General features: G+C 44.0%; 1 pseudogene; it reads right to left on the bottom strand.

Annotated features, from left to right (window-relative positions):
- Positions 1 to 6,828: 6,828 nt before the first annotated feature.
- On the bottom strand, positions 6,829 to 7,727 carry LOC132476668 (methylsterol monooxygenase 1-like; annotated as a pseudogene).
- Between the last annotated feature and the right edge of the window lie 280 nt (positions 7,728 to 8,007).

Here is an 8,007-nt window from a genome sequence, read left to right as displayed (position 1 = left end):
AGGCAGTTTGCTTGACCTCTCTGAAATGTATTATCCTCATCTGTAAAATAGGGATAATACTAGAAATTGATTCGTGGGGCTGGTGAGGGAGGATATGAGGTAAAACCAAGTAAAGTTTCTGCTTGTAGCTCTGAGTAGGCATTCGGTCATTGGGGGTTGTTATTAATGGCCAAACAGATGTGGGGTGTGTGTGTGTGTGTGTGTGTGTGTGTATGTGTTGGGTGTAGGGGGAGAGTGAGGTAGCCTTGCTGACCCAGGGCCCCCTTTTTTTTTTTTGCGGTACACGGGCCTCTCACTGCTGTGGCCTCTCCCGTTGCGGATCACAGGCTCCAGACACGCAGGCTCAGCGGCCATGGCTCATGGGCCCAGCCACTCCACCGCACGTGGGATCCCCCGGACCGGGGCACGAACCCGCGTCCCCTGCATCGGCAGGCGGACTCTCAACCACTGCGCCACCAGGGAAGCCCCCCAGGGCCCCTTTGACTCCTCATCCCTTGCCTTCATCCCTCTAATTGTAAGCCCAGCCCTAGAGATCAGAGTCTGGGTGTGGGGTGAGGGTTCCTGTATTGGCCGATGCTTCCTTTGCTCCCTAAACACCTCCATGAGTGTTATTGAACTGGCTTGGTTTGTCTGGAGCAGGTGCCTGTTTCTTGAGAAGCTGAGGTGGCCATGGTAGAAGAAATGAAGACCCACTCTTGGGACTTCCCTAGAGGTCCAGTGGTTAAGACTCCATGCTTCCACTACAGAGGTCGCAGGTTTGATCCCTGGTCGGGGAGCTAAGATCCCACATGCCATGGTCAGAAAATTAATCTTGCTAGAGGGCCTGGCCGTGGAGGTCTGGCTGGCGGAGGAGACCATGTGGAGGGGCTCCTGTTTATTGTAGGAAGACTCCCCTACTTGAGAGTTTATCTGTTCTTTCCACAAATATTTGCTGAGTGCTAAGTGTACACCAGCCACTGGTTGTATAGTGGTGAGCAAAACAAACGCAGTCTCTGCCCTCAGAGCATTCATAGCCCTGCAGGGGAGATAGACAGCAAACAAACAAGCAAATAACTAGCTTAATTAATTAATTAATTTAAAAATGTATTATTATAAACAGGGATAAATGTTATAGGAGAATGATTAGGCTCATTTCCCCACATTTCAGCAACTAAAGCAGGAGGACTGAACCGTCATGGAGGTCCTCTCTGAGGAGGTGATGATTATATTGAGACTTGATGGATGAATAGGAGTTTTCCAGGTGAAGGGTGAAGGGGAGAGTGTTCCAGGCAGAAGGGCCAGCAATGTGGGAAGACCTGGAGGTAGGAGAGATCCTGACTTGAACTGGGTCGTTAGATCAAACAAAGGGAAGAGAAGGGCAGGGAGAAGCCAGCCAATGCAGGTCTTGTCAGCTCTGCTGTGGAGAGTTTCAGTTTTGTTCTACGTGCAACAGGAATCCATGAGAGGGTTGGAAGCAGGGGAATGACATGATCCAATCTGAGTTTTGCAAAAAGATCTCTTGGGTGCTGTGATCAGATTGTGTTGAGAATGGCTGGTAGGATTCAAAGATGGAAGCAGGAGGACCAAATGGGATATGAATATTAAAAAGCCTGTGCACTCCTAGGAAAAGACTGATTTTTCTATAGTCCTAGTAATCAATAAACAACAGAACTGGTCTTAAATCTGCCTAACAGGTCAAGGGCAACTCACGTCACTGATCCTGACTCTGAAACCAACCAATCAGTGACAGTCTGTGCTTTGAAAACCAGCCAATCTGCAGTGGATTCACTGAAAGGAACATGCTTCTAAGGCTGGCATCACCCCACTCCTGCTTTTGGAACCAACATAATCCCGAAGCAAACTCTTCCCCAAACCTATGTAAGATTAACCGTTTGCTTTGCTCATGAGACTATGCTGAGCAGCCATGTGCTCCTCCTGTACATAAGGAAGCACTAAATCTAGCTGGTTGCCGTACTGAGTGCTGGTCTCATCCTCCAGCAGAGCTCTTTACAGTCATCCAGGCTACAGATGGCGATGGTTTGTCCTCTTGTCACTGTCCTGCTGGGGTTTGTGCTGCTGGCTCTCGCTGGTCCAGTCTTCAATGGCTGACCAATCCTCTTTTTTTTTTTTTTTTTTTGGTACTTGGTCCTCTCACTGTTGTGGCCTCTCCCGCTGCGGAGCACAGGCTCCGGACGCGCAGGCTCAGCAGCCAAGGCTCACGGGCCCAGCCGCTCCGCGGCATATGGGATCTTCCCGGACCGGGGCACGAACCCGAGTCCCCTGCATCGGCAGGCGGACTCTCAACCACTGCGCCACCAGGGAAGCCCGACCAATCCTCTTTTGAAGTTCACCCACTTCCATGGAGATTTTATGTCTTCATTTAGATGTAGGGTCACATCTTGGCCTGGGGGATGGTCCACCCCTTCCAGGCTATGTATGAGTCAGGGTTTATCGAGTCAGGAGTTAGAAACCACACCAGTTATTTAAAAGAGATCAATCAATATAAAGCATTGTTAACTAGGTATAAAGTTGTTAAGTAGATAACTAAAAAAGGATCCAAAGAACTCGAAGTTCTCACAGAGGCAGTGACTGCAGGAAGCATCTACCACCTCTAAGGCTCAAGAAACAAAGGAAAGACATTGGCGTTATTAAAACTTAGACGTGGTTTCAGAAACCTCTGAGGAGGGGTTCCTGGGCAGCTTGTGCTGGCGTCTGAGCTCAGACGAGGGGCTATGAGTATGGGATGCAGACCTTTGATGATGGGGTGCTGCACGGCAGGTGCTGGTGTCTGCAGGGGCATAAGAAGCCTTCTGTAAGTGTTTAAAAACCTGCAAACTGGATTCAACGGGTGTTACAGGAAGAAATGGCCACTGCCAAGGTCAATGAGTGATGCTGGGGTGATGCTCACAGGAATCCCACGAAAGAAAATGGGAGGGCTTCCCTGGTGGTGCAGTGGTTAAGAGTCCGCCTGCCAATGCAGGGGACACGGGTTCAAGCCCTGGTCCGGGGAGATCCCACATGCCGCAGAGCAACTAAGCCCCTGCGCCACAGCTACTGAGCCTGCGTTCTAGAGCCCGCGAGCTACAACTACTGAAGCCCACATGCCTAGAGCCCGTGCTCCGCAACTAGAGTAGCCACCACTATCCACAACTAGGGAAAGCCCGCGCACAGCAACGAAGACCCAACGCAGCCAAAAATAAATAAATAAAATAAATTTTTTAAAAAATGGGTTAGGGCTTCTCTGGTGGTGCAGTGGTTGAGAGTCCACCTGCCAATGCAGGGGACACGGGTTCGTGCCCTGGTCCGGGAAGATCCCACATGCCGTGAAGTGGCTAGGCCCGTGAGCCATGGCCGCTGAGCCTGCGCGTCCGGAGCCTGTGCTCCGCAACGGGAGAGGCCACAACAGTGAGAGGCCCAAGTACCGCAAAAAAAAAAAAAAAAAAAATGGGGAAGAGCAGGTCCTTTTCCTCTTCTAGTCTTGCAGCTCCTGTGAGTACTCCCCCTTCCCCTCAGCAGAGACTAGAAGGGGGCTGCGGGCAAAGCCGCAGTGCAGTTCTCAGAATCCCAGCACCAGCACCACAAAGCAGCGTGTGGAAAGTTGGATTTCAGCTGAGAGACAATAGCTTGATAACTGAATAGGTGACATTCTATATCTCTGTTTCTAGCCCATGTTTTGGTTTGTCTTATCATTTACTTACCAGAGGGCAGCCTTACTTCTAAGATTTGGGGAAGTCACTTCATATTTCTCTCCGGTTGTCCCCACTCCGGTGGTGGGCACAGAAGCAGCCACAAGTTAGCTGATTCCCAGCAAAGCGTGATGCATCCAGTGAATGAAGGAACAGAGGAAGTGGTAGGATGTGGCAAGAGTTCAGCCCGAATGGTTCTAATCCTTGGAAGTGGCCTTTGTGCTGGCATTGAATGATGTGTGACAAGTGGCATTCCAACGGATTTGATGCAAGAGGCCCTGTAAGGCCCACTCTACAGAAGAAACCGAGGTTCAGAGCATCCATTTCTTGATTCAGAAAGAACTCCATCTGTCTGACTGCCGAGCCCAGATGCCTAAACCACTGCCTTGTGAATAGAGCTTGTAATTTCTTCAGGTTTATCATCCTATAAAATAGGGATAATGACATCTGCCTTTCAGGGTGGTGGTGAGGGTTAACTGGTTTCACATATTAAATAAAAACATAAAAAGCCATTTTGGGAGACAGATGCTGGGCAGATTCCCACTCCCACTCACCAGCCTGCCAATTTGTAGTTCAAGTTCGTGCCTCGGCAAAGTTACAAAGCAGTCCGTGTCGTGGATCTGGGCGTGGGAGATGTGGCGGTGTTCTCACCTGGTTGAAACCAAGAATGTAAAATCCTTGAATGCCACTGTCTCAGCAAATACTAACAGAGATAATAATAATAATGGTAACATGCTTCCATTTAACGAGGGCCTACTATATATGTGCCAGGTATTTTACATTTATTATTCTGCTTTGTATATTCAGCCAATAGGTATTTAGCTCACTACATATCAGGCATCGTGTTATGTTAACTCTAATCATCACAATGAAATGGAGTGGTAGGTATTATTACTCCTGGTTAACAGGTGATGAAACAGAGTTAAGAAAGCAAATAGAACCAGACTATAGGAAAAGTATCATGAAAAGCCTGGTCACATGAGAGAGCTTATCACATCAGTTTTTTTAAAAAGCACCCCAAAGTTTTGTAAATGAAAAAGTTTTTTCTTTTTAAAATAAAACTAATAATTCTTTTAAAAATAAAAATTCAATAGATGGGTTGAAGGGAAAAATAGTTTGAAGAGTTAGTTAGTGAACCAGAAGATCAAGCTAAGGAAGTCTCCCAAAATGCAGTGCAAAAGAAGAAATACATGGGAAGTATGAACAAAGTATTAAGAAAGAGATGCACAAGTTCACTGTCTGCTTAACATGAGTTACAGAATAAGAGAAGAAAACAAAGGAAGGAGAGAATCCCTGAAGCAAGGCAATAATTCAAGCCATTTTCTTAAAACTTAAATACATGAGCTCTTATATTGAGAGGACCTAGTTTAGGTCCTCTACAGTTCACAGGAATTGTGTCCTGTAATTTATAAGAAGACTGTCAAAGGCCTACATCTAATTACATCATGATGAAATTTCAGGACACCAAGGATAAAAAGGAAGTGAAATAAAATTATCTAGGGTGGAATGAGAATACAATCACCAGTCTTCTCATTTGCAACTTTGTAAGCAAGAAAACAACAGAATGATATCTCCAAATTTCTCTGGCCAAATACTGTGAATTTAGGATTCTTTACCCAACCAAGCTATCAAGCAAACGTAAGGGCATCATAAAGACATTTTAAGACACAAGCAGACTAAAAAAGTTTGCAACTCACAGTCCATACAGAACAGCATTTCTCAACAGGGTCCTGCTGGCATTTTTGGGTGGAACAATTGTTCATCGTGTAAGACGGATCCACACACTGCAGGTTGTTTAGTGTCTTTCACTGCCGTCCACTAAATGCCAGTAGCATTCCTCCTCAATCACTATGACAATACAAAACACCCCTACATTGGGAAGGGGTGCAGGATAGCCTCTGGTTGAGAACCCACTGGTGTAGAAGATATACTCCAACAAAGAGAAAATGAATTTAGGAAGAAAATGTGTGATATAAGAAGCACAGGTAAGCAAGGAAACCAGAAAGGTTTATTTATTTATTTAATCAAACAAAATCATTTGTTTCAATAGCTTCAAGTGCAAATACAGCAAGTCAGTACACAAAGTTTCAAGATACAGCTTTAAGTATAATGAAAACTTGGTACACAAAAATGAAAGGGTAAGTAGCAGAAATAAAGCCCAGTGTTTAAAAAATTCAAGTAACCTGAAAACCTTTAGACTAAAATAGTCTTTCATCAATTCAGAAATGCCTTAACTTATAGATAAGAGTAGTACATTGTAATCAAAAAGGACTTCTCAAAGAAAGAGAATCACCCCAAACTGGTCAGCTCCAGATAAGAGTAGAAATTCCCGGTGCTGTCTATTTCAGAGTTAGCACTCACTCACACTATACAGATTGGTGTGGTTCAACCCATGGCATTTGATCTTTAAGCAAATTCCAAAAAAGTGTTTAAAGTTCAATGCTACTAAGAGTTCTTGAAATGGCCACTATATATTTAAAAGGTTTGAAGAGGGCTTCCCTGGTGGCACAGTGGTTAAGAATCCGCCTGCCAGTGCAGGGGACACGGGTTTGAGCCCTGGTCTGGGAAGATCCCACATGCCACGGAGCAACTAAGCCTGTGCACCACAACTATTGAGCCTGCACTCTAGAGCCCGCGAGCCACAACTACTGAGCCCATGTGTTACAACTACTGAAACCCGCGCGCCTAGAGCCCATGCTCCAAAACAAAGAGAAGCCACCACAATGAGAAACCCGCGCATCACAACGAAGAGTAGACCCCGCTCACTGCAACTAGAGAAAGCCCGCTTGCTCAGCAACAAAGACCCAATGCAGCCAAAAATAAATAAATAAAAATAAACTTAAAAAATAAAATAAAATAAAAGGTTTGAAGACCAATTTCAGCTTCAGGCCCATAGTACAACCTGGGGGAAATGACCTACATTAATACTCCTTCCATTACTTAAATCCTTTTTGTGAGGTTAGCAACATGGCCTTTAAAGCTTCCTCAGGGAAACTGTACTTAAACATATAAAAGTTCCCACTAGGAAGATAATTAAAAGTTGTTAATGATCTTTTTATCACTTAGCAACCAAGACATGTTTATTTCCCCTCCCCAGAAGCAATGTTAGCTACTAGCTTCAATTCAGGAAATGTGTATCTTCAGGAAGGTTTATGTGAGATGTTTATTCAGTCTTTTTCTCAACCTTCACCTTCTCATTGTAGGCAGTAAATTGAGAGTCTGTTCCAAAAAGTCTATCCCACCATATAAATGTCGAAACATGAAGTTCATGTGGTGGAAATCGTGACTCCGAGAACCAGCATAGAAAGGAATGAGATTTAAAGGGTTGAGAGGAATGTCATAACCACTATGGACATCAACAGTTTCTATCAAACGAATGGTCACCCAGGGCCAAAGAAGAATAACAGGATCACATAAAAGCATGATTCCAATGAAAAAATCCAGTTCCAAGAATTAGGGTTTCCAGAGGATGTGCATATACAGCTTCCATTCCAAATGGAGCCTGAAACTCATGATGAATTTTATGAATATGATTATAGAATGTTTTGTGGTGTAAGAGCCTATGCAGGAAGTAGTGCCAGGTATCCTCAATCACTGCTCAGCCAAACCATCTTGCCAAAAGCATGTACCATCTTGGCATTGTTTCCCAATCATAAGGAGTATTGAAATACTCTGTAAAATAATAGGTTCCACAAATCAAAGGAAGCTGGATACAAAAGTGATTAAAGAGAAGTACTTTAAAACATTTCCATTGATTTCCCCACGTTTCTGGTTTATCCTTTTGAATTTTGTACTTTTTCATGTAAGGTATAAATTGAAACAAAAATGCAGGTAAACAGAACAAGAAATAAAGGACCTCATGAACTATGAGGGATCCCCATGTTGCCATCTGGAACTCTGTATAATTATTCAACATATAGTTCCAAGCATTTTTAAATGGTTCCTGCAGAGGATTCTCAGGTAAAAGTGAATCCACAGCCAAGGATGCTGAACTAAAGATGCTGATACTTTCACTTGTTGCCATTTTTCAAATCTCTGCAGACAGCCTTATAATTCTGCACGCTGCTGGGAAAGGTTTATTTTTAAGTCTAAATAAATATCTTTACTTATAATAATTAACTAAAAGCTAAGATGATAACATGGGGTTCAGAGGTATGAAATCTGGGAAGGAGGTAGGAGAGAAAAGTAAAAGCATGCTAAGATTCTCATTTTATTTAGTGGGAAGATACAGATGTTAATTAACTCTAGATGTTGATTAAGAATATGCTTAACAATGTGTGTCAAAGATATAAAGATAATAGGAACAGAATATATATTTTCCAAGTCATCAGAAGAAAAATTA

This window comes from Mesoplodon densirostris, chromosome 16 (genome assembly GCF_025265405.1).
Source record: "Mesoplodon densirostris isolate mMesDen1 chromosome 16, mMesDen1 primary haplotype, whole genome shotgun sequence".
Classification (NCBI taxonomy): Eukaryota; Metazoa; Chordata; class Mammalia; order Artiodactyla; family Ziphiidae; genus Mesoplodon; species Mesoplodon densirostris.
The sequence above is the reverse complement of the archived record's forward strand: the minus strand, read 5'-3'. Positions and strand labels throughout refer to the sequence as shown.